Source organism: Vidua chalybeata, chromosome 5, assembly GCF_026979565.1.
Source record: "Vidua chalybeata isolate OUT-0048 chromosome 5, bVidCha1 merged haplotype, whole genome shotgun sequence".
In the NCBI taxonomy this organism is placed as follows: domain Eukaryota; kingdom Metazoa; phylum Chordata; class Aves; order Passeriformes; family Viduidae; genus Vidua; species Vidua chalybeata.
The window spans coordinates 10,826,521-10,836,006 of record NC_071534.1 but is presented as its reverse complement, the minus strand read 5'-3'; the positions used below and the strand labels follow the sequence as shown (position 1 = coordinate 10,836,006).

Genomic DNA, 9,486 nt, shown 5'->3' with positions numbered 1-9,486 from the left:
TCACTGAAAAACCAAGACCTCATCAGTCTTAAATCTAGCTGATCTGTAAACCTGAAGTAGCCATTGTTGCTTCAGGTCATGGAATCCTGGAGCTGATATGATATGAACCCAGTATAAACAATACATTATTCCAAAGTGAGAAAGATCCTCATATTAATTAAATTTACATTAGCGCTAAGGATCATCCAATCCTTACATTAGCTATTGTTCCACAGATATGTAACAAAGATGTATATTAAGCATCATAAATAACTGAAGTCCCCCCAACCTCTGTGTTCTAAGGTTGTTAATAAGAAACTTGGTTGTTAGAACCTAAATAAAATTGGGAGGATTATAAGTTTCCATATCTTGGCCATGCTATTGCTATTGATGTGTAGAAGTGTTAAAAAGACAGCTCCTTGAGCATGGAAAGACATACATTGTAGCTGATTGGAAGCTTGAGAAGGAAATTACATGAAAACAGTTACTACTAACCGCTATTCACAATTTCCTGTTGTACATATAATTTTTCTTGAATATAAAACCAGACTAGTTTTATTATAAACCTTTTTTTTTTTTTTTTTTGTTTTCCAAAGCCTGGAGTAATGAGTTTCACTGCAAACCAGTTTAGTCTTACACATATGAGCCATGGAGAGTCTGTCACCAGTAGTTGGTCCTGTGTTCAGGCTCTATAGTCACTCAGATTCCTAGACTTGTCTAATATTTGTCTCACCAAAAGTATCACAAAGTAAACAACAGTACTGCCGATGTGACTTCAAACTTACAGAGAGATAATTAGTAAAGTTCTTAAAGCCTTTCTGTGCTGTTATTTTTTCTTAATTTCATTTGGTATTACAGGAAATCTCAAAGAGTTAGAGCTTAGAAAGTGAAATTTTGAAGCTAAATCCACAAATCAGGGATTTGAGTTTTCAGAACATGAAAGAATTCAGTTACTATGTTCTTATGTCACCACAATTGTTCATCTCAGCCAGTGCAACATTTCCAGAACATGAGTGACTTGATTTCACTCATGTTCTCTCATGGAAATTTTACAGTTTACTGATTTCTCTGTAAGAGAAATTTTTTTAAACTTTCTTCCTGCTCAGCTAATCCATATAAATATTGACTACATTAATAACATGGACATAATTCTCACTTTTGAAAATTGCTTCCCCACTCTGCCTTAGGCAATCCAGAAAATTATCAACACTTTTGAGTACCTCTTATCCCTCAGCTAATCAGTTCTCAGTTTATTTAGATAACTCATAAAAAGAAGGAAAAACTAAAATAGATCAAAGCTCTACTATGGGAAGGGATATGTTGGTAGGTGAGAAAATGGTATGACTGACTTAATGTGCCCAAAATTTCCTTCCTACATATTTAGAAAATTATTTTTTCCTCTCTTGGACATCGGCTTCTCTTTTGAAGTCATGCTTTATTTGCTTTTTCTTCCCAAGCTCCTATAATTTAATAGAGGACAGCAGAGAATACTTTAATCTTTGGATTATGTTCCATAATTTATGTTGCATGAGGAGCGTATTAACTTATGTTGTCGTCACTATTTGGTACACTGGGTCTGCTTCTGCCTGATGCAGATTAGTTTTGAAGTATTTTAGAGAACTCTTCATAGACCTCTGGAAGTTTTTTCTGGTTTTTATCTTAACTTTGCAAGAATTATTATTTCTTTTACCCAGAGAATTATCTCCTGTGATGCCATTTTGTTATTGTACAAGTTATATTTGGGAGATAGTTAATTTTCTTCATAGCAGCACACATTGTATATGTTCAGGATTTTTTGCAAACAGAGTAGATAGCACACCACTGTTTCAAGTGCTGCTGAGCAGTGCTCACAAAGCATCAAGGCCTTTCCTGCCCATCACACCACCCCACCAACGAGGAGGCTGGGTGTGCACAAGGGGTTAGGAGGAGACACGGCCAGGACAGCTGACTATAGGGATACTCAATCCACATGATGTTGTGCCTAGCAATAAAAGCTGAGAGAAAGAGGAGGGAATGAAAGAATTACAGCGTCTGTTTTCCCAGGAAACAATTAGGCATGATGGAACCTTGTTTTCCTGGAGGTGGCTGAACATCTCCCTGTTGGTGAAGGTGGTGGGCGAATTCCTTATTTTGTTTTACTTTTGGATGCAGCTTTTGCTTTATGTATTAAACTGTCTTTGTCTCAACCGATGAATTTTCTCCTTCTGCCATTCCAATTCTCTCTTCCATATCACTGTGGGGAACATGAGCAAGTGGCTGCATGGAGCTTATCTGCCTAACAGTGATGACCCACAACAGTTACTCACATCTGATGGCCATGCAAGTAAGAGAAAAATAAAATAGCTCATGAATGGTATAAATGCATCTATCTGAAGCTGATACTTTTCCCAAGTAAAAGATTCCCATGATAACCTTTATTGCTTAACTGAAATAGCATTTTTTCAGAGTGAGGAAACTTGCAAAGTGAAGAAATGCTACCAGTTAGCTAAGGGCACAGTCTCTGTTATGAAAGATTCGTGAAAGATTCGTTCTGTCGTGAAAGATTCAAGTTGATGTACCAGGTATTATTCAAGTACTTTGAACTGAGTCCTCTAAGATGTTCAATGTAAGGATTTTACCCGCTTTGATAAAGGTGACCCATTGTTTCTCCTACATCACAAAAGGAGAGGGAACATGTCACCATCACTTTGGAACACATGAAATTCCAGATGAATGTCAGTCAATGGCTTGACTCATAAGAAAAATGGAACTGTGAATTTGTAGTAAGCATGCTACATGAATTCAGTAAGTTTTCTTCAGAAAACTAATCCTAACTCCACCTCGTCTGTGTGCAATAGGTCAGCAGTAGTCCTCTTTCTTTATTTCATTCATCAGCATGTTAACCATTGCAGTATTTACAATACAAAGGGATTGCTTTTCAAATCATGTCACTTTGCATTACATTCTAGAGTCATACTTTAATTATATTCAGATTCAGAATTCATGAGAAGATAATGCAAATGAATGGAAATTGTAGATTTTTTTTTAAGGTCACCAGATTGTTGATTTGAGCAGAAAGCACTTCACCTTTCTATAACTTCTATATATTTCATTATTGTTGGGTAAATATAGTTTAAAGTATTAGATTGTTAATAATTTATTTAATCTATTTAAATTGCATGGAAGTAAACTTTCAGTAATTCAAAATAGAAGATATTATATCTGTCACTTTCCATTTCTGTATTAATTAAGGCTTTTCATTGTATTTTTAATGCAGGATAATTGATGGAAATTGAGGAACTGACAAAGCAACAGAGGGAAGTCTGATAATATTAGTAACTTTCAGTAGTCTTGAATCTTACTCCTCCATAAACTTAAGTGATCTCTTGAAAAAGAATTTTGTGTGTGAGTAAATTTGGAGATTAATTCCTTATTCTGACAGAAGTACAAGTTTAGTACTATATTGGACATACTAAATATTATATTTTAATAATGACATAAATTATAAATTATGAAGAACATGTCACAAGCTGTTGCCTAAATAACAAGGGCTTGGAAAGACATTTCTCAGATGGAAGTTCTCTGGGACTTCATGTTTCTTATTATCTACTAAGGCTGGATATCTGGAGTAGCTAATCTAAGGTCATGTTTCTTTGGGTTATTTATCTTGCTTTTATCTAATGTAGGGTGAACTAAGTTCATTAGTAAAATGAACTAATTTGTAAACCCTCCTAGTTGTGTAGAGTTAAAACTGAGAATTCCCAATATATGCTGGCATTTTCAGTCAGTATAACTATTTGAGTTATCAAGAAGAAGACTTTGAATTATTCTGTGCTACCAAAAACATCTTTCCACAGTATAAACTTCATTCTACACAGAATAAAATGGTTTTCATATACAAATAATTTCTATCAGGGTTCACATACAAATAATTTCTATCAACCTAAGCCTGGAAGAAAGGAAAAAATATGCTTTTATTTGTGTTTTTCTGTGGCATAAATCATAAGAATAGTAGAAAGCTCTTTCACATAAAACTGGATATGGTTTGTTCAGTAAGGCAAAAGGAAGTTAAGCCCCTCTTAAATGCTGTTAATTAGAAACAGGGACATTACAAGAAAGGACAATTTAAGAATTCAAATGAGTGAGAAATCCCAAACAACCCTACGCAGTTTTTGTTTATCCAACAATATTTTAAATAGGAATCTGACACCATCAGTGTTACATTTCACCAGTTATCTGATAAACCAAAACAAGAGACACATTGACACATTAGGTAGCCCTGTCAGTCACTGCTAACTAGTACACAAATAGCTCCACAGGATATCCAGACTATTCAGATATATGGTTTAATCTGGTGGGAAGGAAGCTTTTTTTTAATTAATCCTCTAAATAAGTATTTTTAAAGAAACATTTCAGTACATTAAGCTAGGCCTCAAATTTAAGTCTGAGTAGTTCATTGAAATTTTTCTAACCAAATTTTAATAATATACAGACATCCGCACAACTTTTGTTTTGGTTTAACTTTCATTAGTGGCTTTCTAGGGAAAAAAATCTGCAGAAAAAAAAGTCCAGAAGTAGAAAGCAAGCCTTCTACCTATGGTTCTTGGGAGAAAAGGAAAAAAAAAATAAAAAGAAGAAAAAGGTGAGCTGGTTAGTGGTGTGAATGGATATCAAATACTGTTACCAAATGGAATTGTAGCGGAAAGGTATTACATGTAAGATGACAGTACGTCCACAGGGTCAGGAAAATAATTAAATTTATTGAATTATTTTCTAAGTGAACCTTGAACTTTCATGGTTCCCTTTTTGCTCTGTATTGTATTTGCTTTGGTTTATTGGATGTTCTTACGTCTATTGTCCTTCACCCACTAAACTTTTTTTTTTTTTTTTGGTTTTTGCTGTTTAATCTTAATAGCTGTATAAATTATTTAGGGTTTGGCCCTCAGTGTTTCTGGCTTGTAACAAAGGTCTTTTAAAAAGATTTCTGGGTGTGGATTGTGTTTTTCAAGGAAAGCTTGGAACTCTTAGTAAGCAACTGTTGCTTAATCTAAATTTAAAACCAAAATTAGCCCTAATAATAACTAAATGATATCCAGAAATCAATGTGTTTCAGACTCTATAGTTAAGTAATATTAGGGAAGAAAATGAGTAGGTTAATTTCAAAATTACACCCTTAATTCAGATTTGTCAAATTTAGTCACCAAATTAAAAATAAGGCACTTTCCACTGAGATTAACATTTTGGTTTTTCACTTTTTTTTTGTTTGTTTGTTTGGTTGGTTGGTTAGTTTTTTGTTTTGTTTTGTTTTGGTTTTTTTTAATATATATTGACACAACCTTCTGTTCACAAAAATTTCCCATTGATGTAATTCAGGTCATAGAAAGAAGAACACAGGCTGGCTTATGATGGATATTTTCTATATATGTATGTATATATATATATATATATATATATATATATATATGTCATCATCTAACCTTTCAGAGAGTAGGTCCACATAACACAAAGCACCAGTAGGTGCTTGAGGTTATTCCATTTACCATTTTTAGCATCTATGTCTCTGTACTTTAGCAGTGGGGGGTTTTGACTATAACTGAATGAAGGAAAGCAATGATCTGAAATAAAAATCTTAATAAATAGAGCAGAAGGACATGAACATTTCTGTGAGATTTGTTTATTTAATCCATAACATTTTATTTAAAACAGAAATTGTATACATTTTTTATAAAAACTTTAAACCAGCTTTTCTATGATCTCTGAAGATAAAAATTTTGCATAAATAAAGAAATTTGGCTAGAGCAACTTTCCTTATCCTGTAATATCTGAGTGTAATAAAGCTAATGAGTGGTTTTGAGATACAAGTGGTCATTCATTAAGTACTTATGCTTTATTAAATTTTAATTTCATTGAAACTAAAAAAATGTTAAAACATTATCCTGTTTTTCCATATCTTCCCAGTAAAATTTGAAAAATAATATTGTAATTTTAGCAATTTGTACATCCTGAATATTAAAATATACAATACTTACTTTATTCCTTTACACTAACAGAAATACAAATTTTAGTACTTTATAATTATCAAAAGGTTACTCCATTTTCTTTGTAATACAGGATATTGCGTATACTGAAGATAATAAAATCTTCTTTACATTGTGTTTCCACAGGTTTATTTCCCCAGGTGAAACTAAATTCTTTTTCTTTTGTTTTTGTGAAATGAAGCAATATTGTGACTCTCTCTTAAGAAATGGTTAGACAAATTGAAGTAATTAAAATATCTCTTCTCTGAACAACCTTTACTTCCATATTAGATCAAAAAACAATCAATAATTAGAATTCTATATCTAAGTTAGATTACAGTACTTCAAATCCTGTCATCCATTGCTTCCTTCTACATAATGCTGTTATGTAGTAATAATTATACTAAAAGTCTAATAATTATACTAAAAGTCTGCTTGTAAATTCCACAGGGCATTAGCCTTAGCATATGGTTTTGAGTTTGTGTAGACTATTCCCTCATTTCAAATTGAAGTGCTATATGGTATACATTTAGAGCAAATATTACCGCCTCAAGTACAAAACACATCTATCATTTATAGCCAGAAATTGCATAAAGACCCTTTCCATAATACATTTTTTATTATTCTGTAAGAGTGAGTAGTAATTTCACAGTCTAATAAAACAGCAGTGATATTCCTCACATATGTATGACCCAACAATGCTGAACATGTTCTTTCCCTGGCATCAGCTGAAATTAATTTGAATCTCTCATTAACAAGAACACTACCACAAACCAAATCCATAATGTTAAAAATTCGTTTTCTGGCAAAAAAATTAGATTTCTTCCCAAGTCATGATTAATATTCCTGGGGTGTTTTTTTTTGTTTGGTTTTTTTGGGGTTTTTTTGTTTGTTTTTTTTTTTCTGAATGAATTTAATAACTAACCAATGCTCTGGAACTTATTGATTACGTACGTTCTTCATAACCAAACTATAAAAACTTAACAAATATTGGTTTTAATCAAAGCCACATTTTATCTACTTTTCTATTCTTCAAATTTCAGTAACACATACATTGGAAAGGAATGTGGATGTTTATTGAAACAAGAAGTTTTGTTACTTTAGTGTTTTCACTTTGAGTCATCTTGATTGTTTTTGCATTACAAGCAAAAATAGGTCATAGGACTATGTTGCTTGCCCGAGTGAATGCGAGAACAAAAAGAGGCAAATCACTGATTCTGCATTGTGATCTGACTATGGATAATCACTGGGGTCACAGTCAGTGCTGGCCCATGAATCTGTAGAGCACAGTATCAATACTGTTTTCAGTCTGATCAGTTAAATGTCATACAAGCTGATATGTGAGAAAGTGTGAAGGTCAGCAGTGTTTCAGAAGTCAATGAACTAGACAATAGCTAGGGAGAAAAAAAAATGCTAGTTAAAATTTTACTAGGAAAGGCCTGGAGACTTGTAGCGCAAGCAGAGACAGTAAATCCTTCAATCGATTTGGGTCACAGTTGTGCTCTACATTCTGTACAGAAACCATATGCAAACAGTTTTGTATCTTTACAACTGTTACCTCACACCTTAACTTACCAATCCAGTTCTTTTAAAATGAGATAGTCAACTGTTGGATAGATGCATCCTAATTTTGCTTCAGGGGGTAAGGAAGGAAAGATCAGAAGTGTACTGTGAAGTCTTGCATCAGAGTTGAAGGGAAAGAGTGCTGACATTTTAACAATAATATCTTTTGTCCAGAGTCCTTAGAAGCTGGAGAGCAGTCAGCAGGAAAAAAATGGACCTAATTGCTTTATCACCCTCTGAAGACTGAGATGACTTCACTGAAGTCAATTCATTGGAATGGTAGAAAACCATGGAGAAGAAGCCTTTAAAAAGTGTTTTTTCTTCAAATTTTCCAATGTAACACTATATTTTAGGCAGAGATGTTAATAACAAAAACATGAAAAGAGCTGCTGACATATAATCTGCTGTCTTCTCAAAAGCTACGTTAAGCCGTTTCTCTAGGAACTTGACTCATCTGACTGAGATGTATTTCATTATGCAAATCAGTGAGGACAGGCAGGGGCAGCTAGGCCAAATTCATTCTATCATAAAGTAGAGGTGTAGTCTCAAATAGGTCAGGCAAACCTGGCCTTACAAGTTCTGGGTTTAATCTGCTAATTAGTGTGCTGCTTAATATTATTAACTCAGTTATAGAAGTCTGCTAAGTGTTCATAGCCACCAATACACTCTATTTTAGGAAGCCACAATATTTTTTGGTGATTCATATGCATATGAAGGAAATCCCTCTTGTTTCTTTTTCTTCTTTAGTCTGAAGTCTGTGCCCAAGAAAGGAGCAAGAGAGACACCAAGGATGATACCTTCTCTCAAAGCTGATAATTGAATGGAGAATCCATTCCTGTTTTTCTGATTAAGTTTTCTAGGTAAATCATGTTTCCATATCTATTGTCATCAGTCTAAGCCTCTATCACTTTGCTGTAGTTTTGCTTTAAATGCTCATAGGAGAACATTTCTATTACTCTTGCAAAGTAGCTTTAGGCTGAAGTAGGTAGTCTCCTGCCATGTTTCTCCATAAATTTCAAAGGAGTTTTTAATGCATCAGCAATGCAGCAGTGAATATTTTGTCTGCTGTTAATTGCCCACATTTTTATAACTACCACATGACTTATTTGACAGATCATCTGCCTCATTGAGGGCTTAAAAGTGTTGTTTAATAAGTTTGTTGCATTCCTTTCTGATGTGTAAAATTTGCTTATTATAAAAGAGAAAGAAAAATATGAACTGAGAATTGAGAAGTCTCATTTTTAAAGTCACATGTTGTTTAATTCTGGAACCTACACGTGCCAGTATGAGTATATGTACTTACTGGTACACAAATATTTTAAAATCCTAAAGTAATGTGGTTTAAGACAATGGGTTTGAAATACTGTACGAACTTTAATTCAAAGTGCTTGGTATTTATAAGGTAGATTTACCTTAGCCCTACAAAAAATTCTTAATTAAATTAACTTAATCAACAAAACTCAAGCTGTGAAGTTTTTTTGGACAGATGTGCTACTTAATTACATTCTGTTTTACTATATTAACTTGATGTCACATACTGTAACAAAGGTCTTAAGCTATTTTTTAATTAAATGGAAAAATATGCAGACATGAAATTGGTTGTGTAGATCAGATCTGTTTAATTTAACTTCATGGCTTTGTCACATCATTTTCCTTCTTTGAAGCATGCTGAGTATGTGTAGTTTTCCTTCTATAACAGGGGTGATTCGTAATAATAGAGTGAGGGAGATGGCTTTTGGACTGTTTCTTCCCTCAGCTCTGTCTGTCTTCACATCATCACATTTCCAGGAAGAAGAATTGGCTGAAAAATGACTCTGAGTAAGCCCCTCTTAGTGCTTTTTCAGTGTAAAACTTAAAAGTGACATTATGGTATCAGGCAGCTGCCTTTTTTTTTTTTGCCTTTTTTTTTTTTTCCTCCCCGCCAGATGCAAGGGCAATGATATGAAAC

The 9,486-nt window shown here is 33.5% G+C and overlaps 1 long non-coding RNA gene across 2 annotated transcripts; it reads left to right on the top strand.

Annotated features, from left to right (window-relative positions):
• Positions 1–2,676: 2,676 nt before the first annotated feature.
• LOC128788892 (uncharacterized) lies at positions 2,677–8,393 on the top strand. 2 transcript variants are annotated; one of them, XR_008431239.1, is made up of 4 exons: positions 2,677–2,763; positions 3,236–3,363; positions 4,490–4,600; positions 8,286–8,393. It is a non-coding gene; the product is annotated as an uncharacterized LOC128788892 (long non-coding RNA). The 2 variants fall into 2 exon arrangements; XR_008431238.1 differs by having other exon boundaries at positions 2,731–2,816.
• Positions 8,394–9,486: the final 1,093 nt, after the last annotated feature.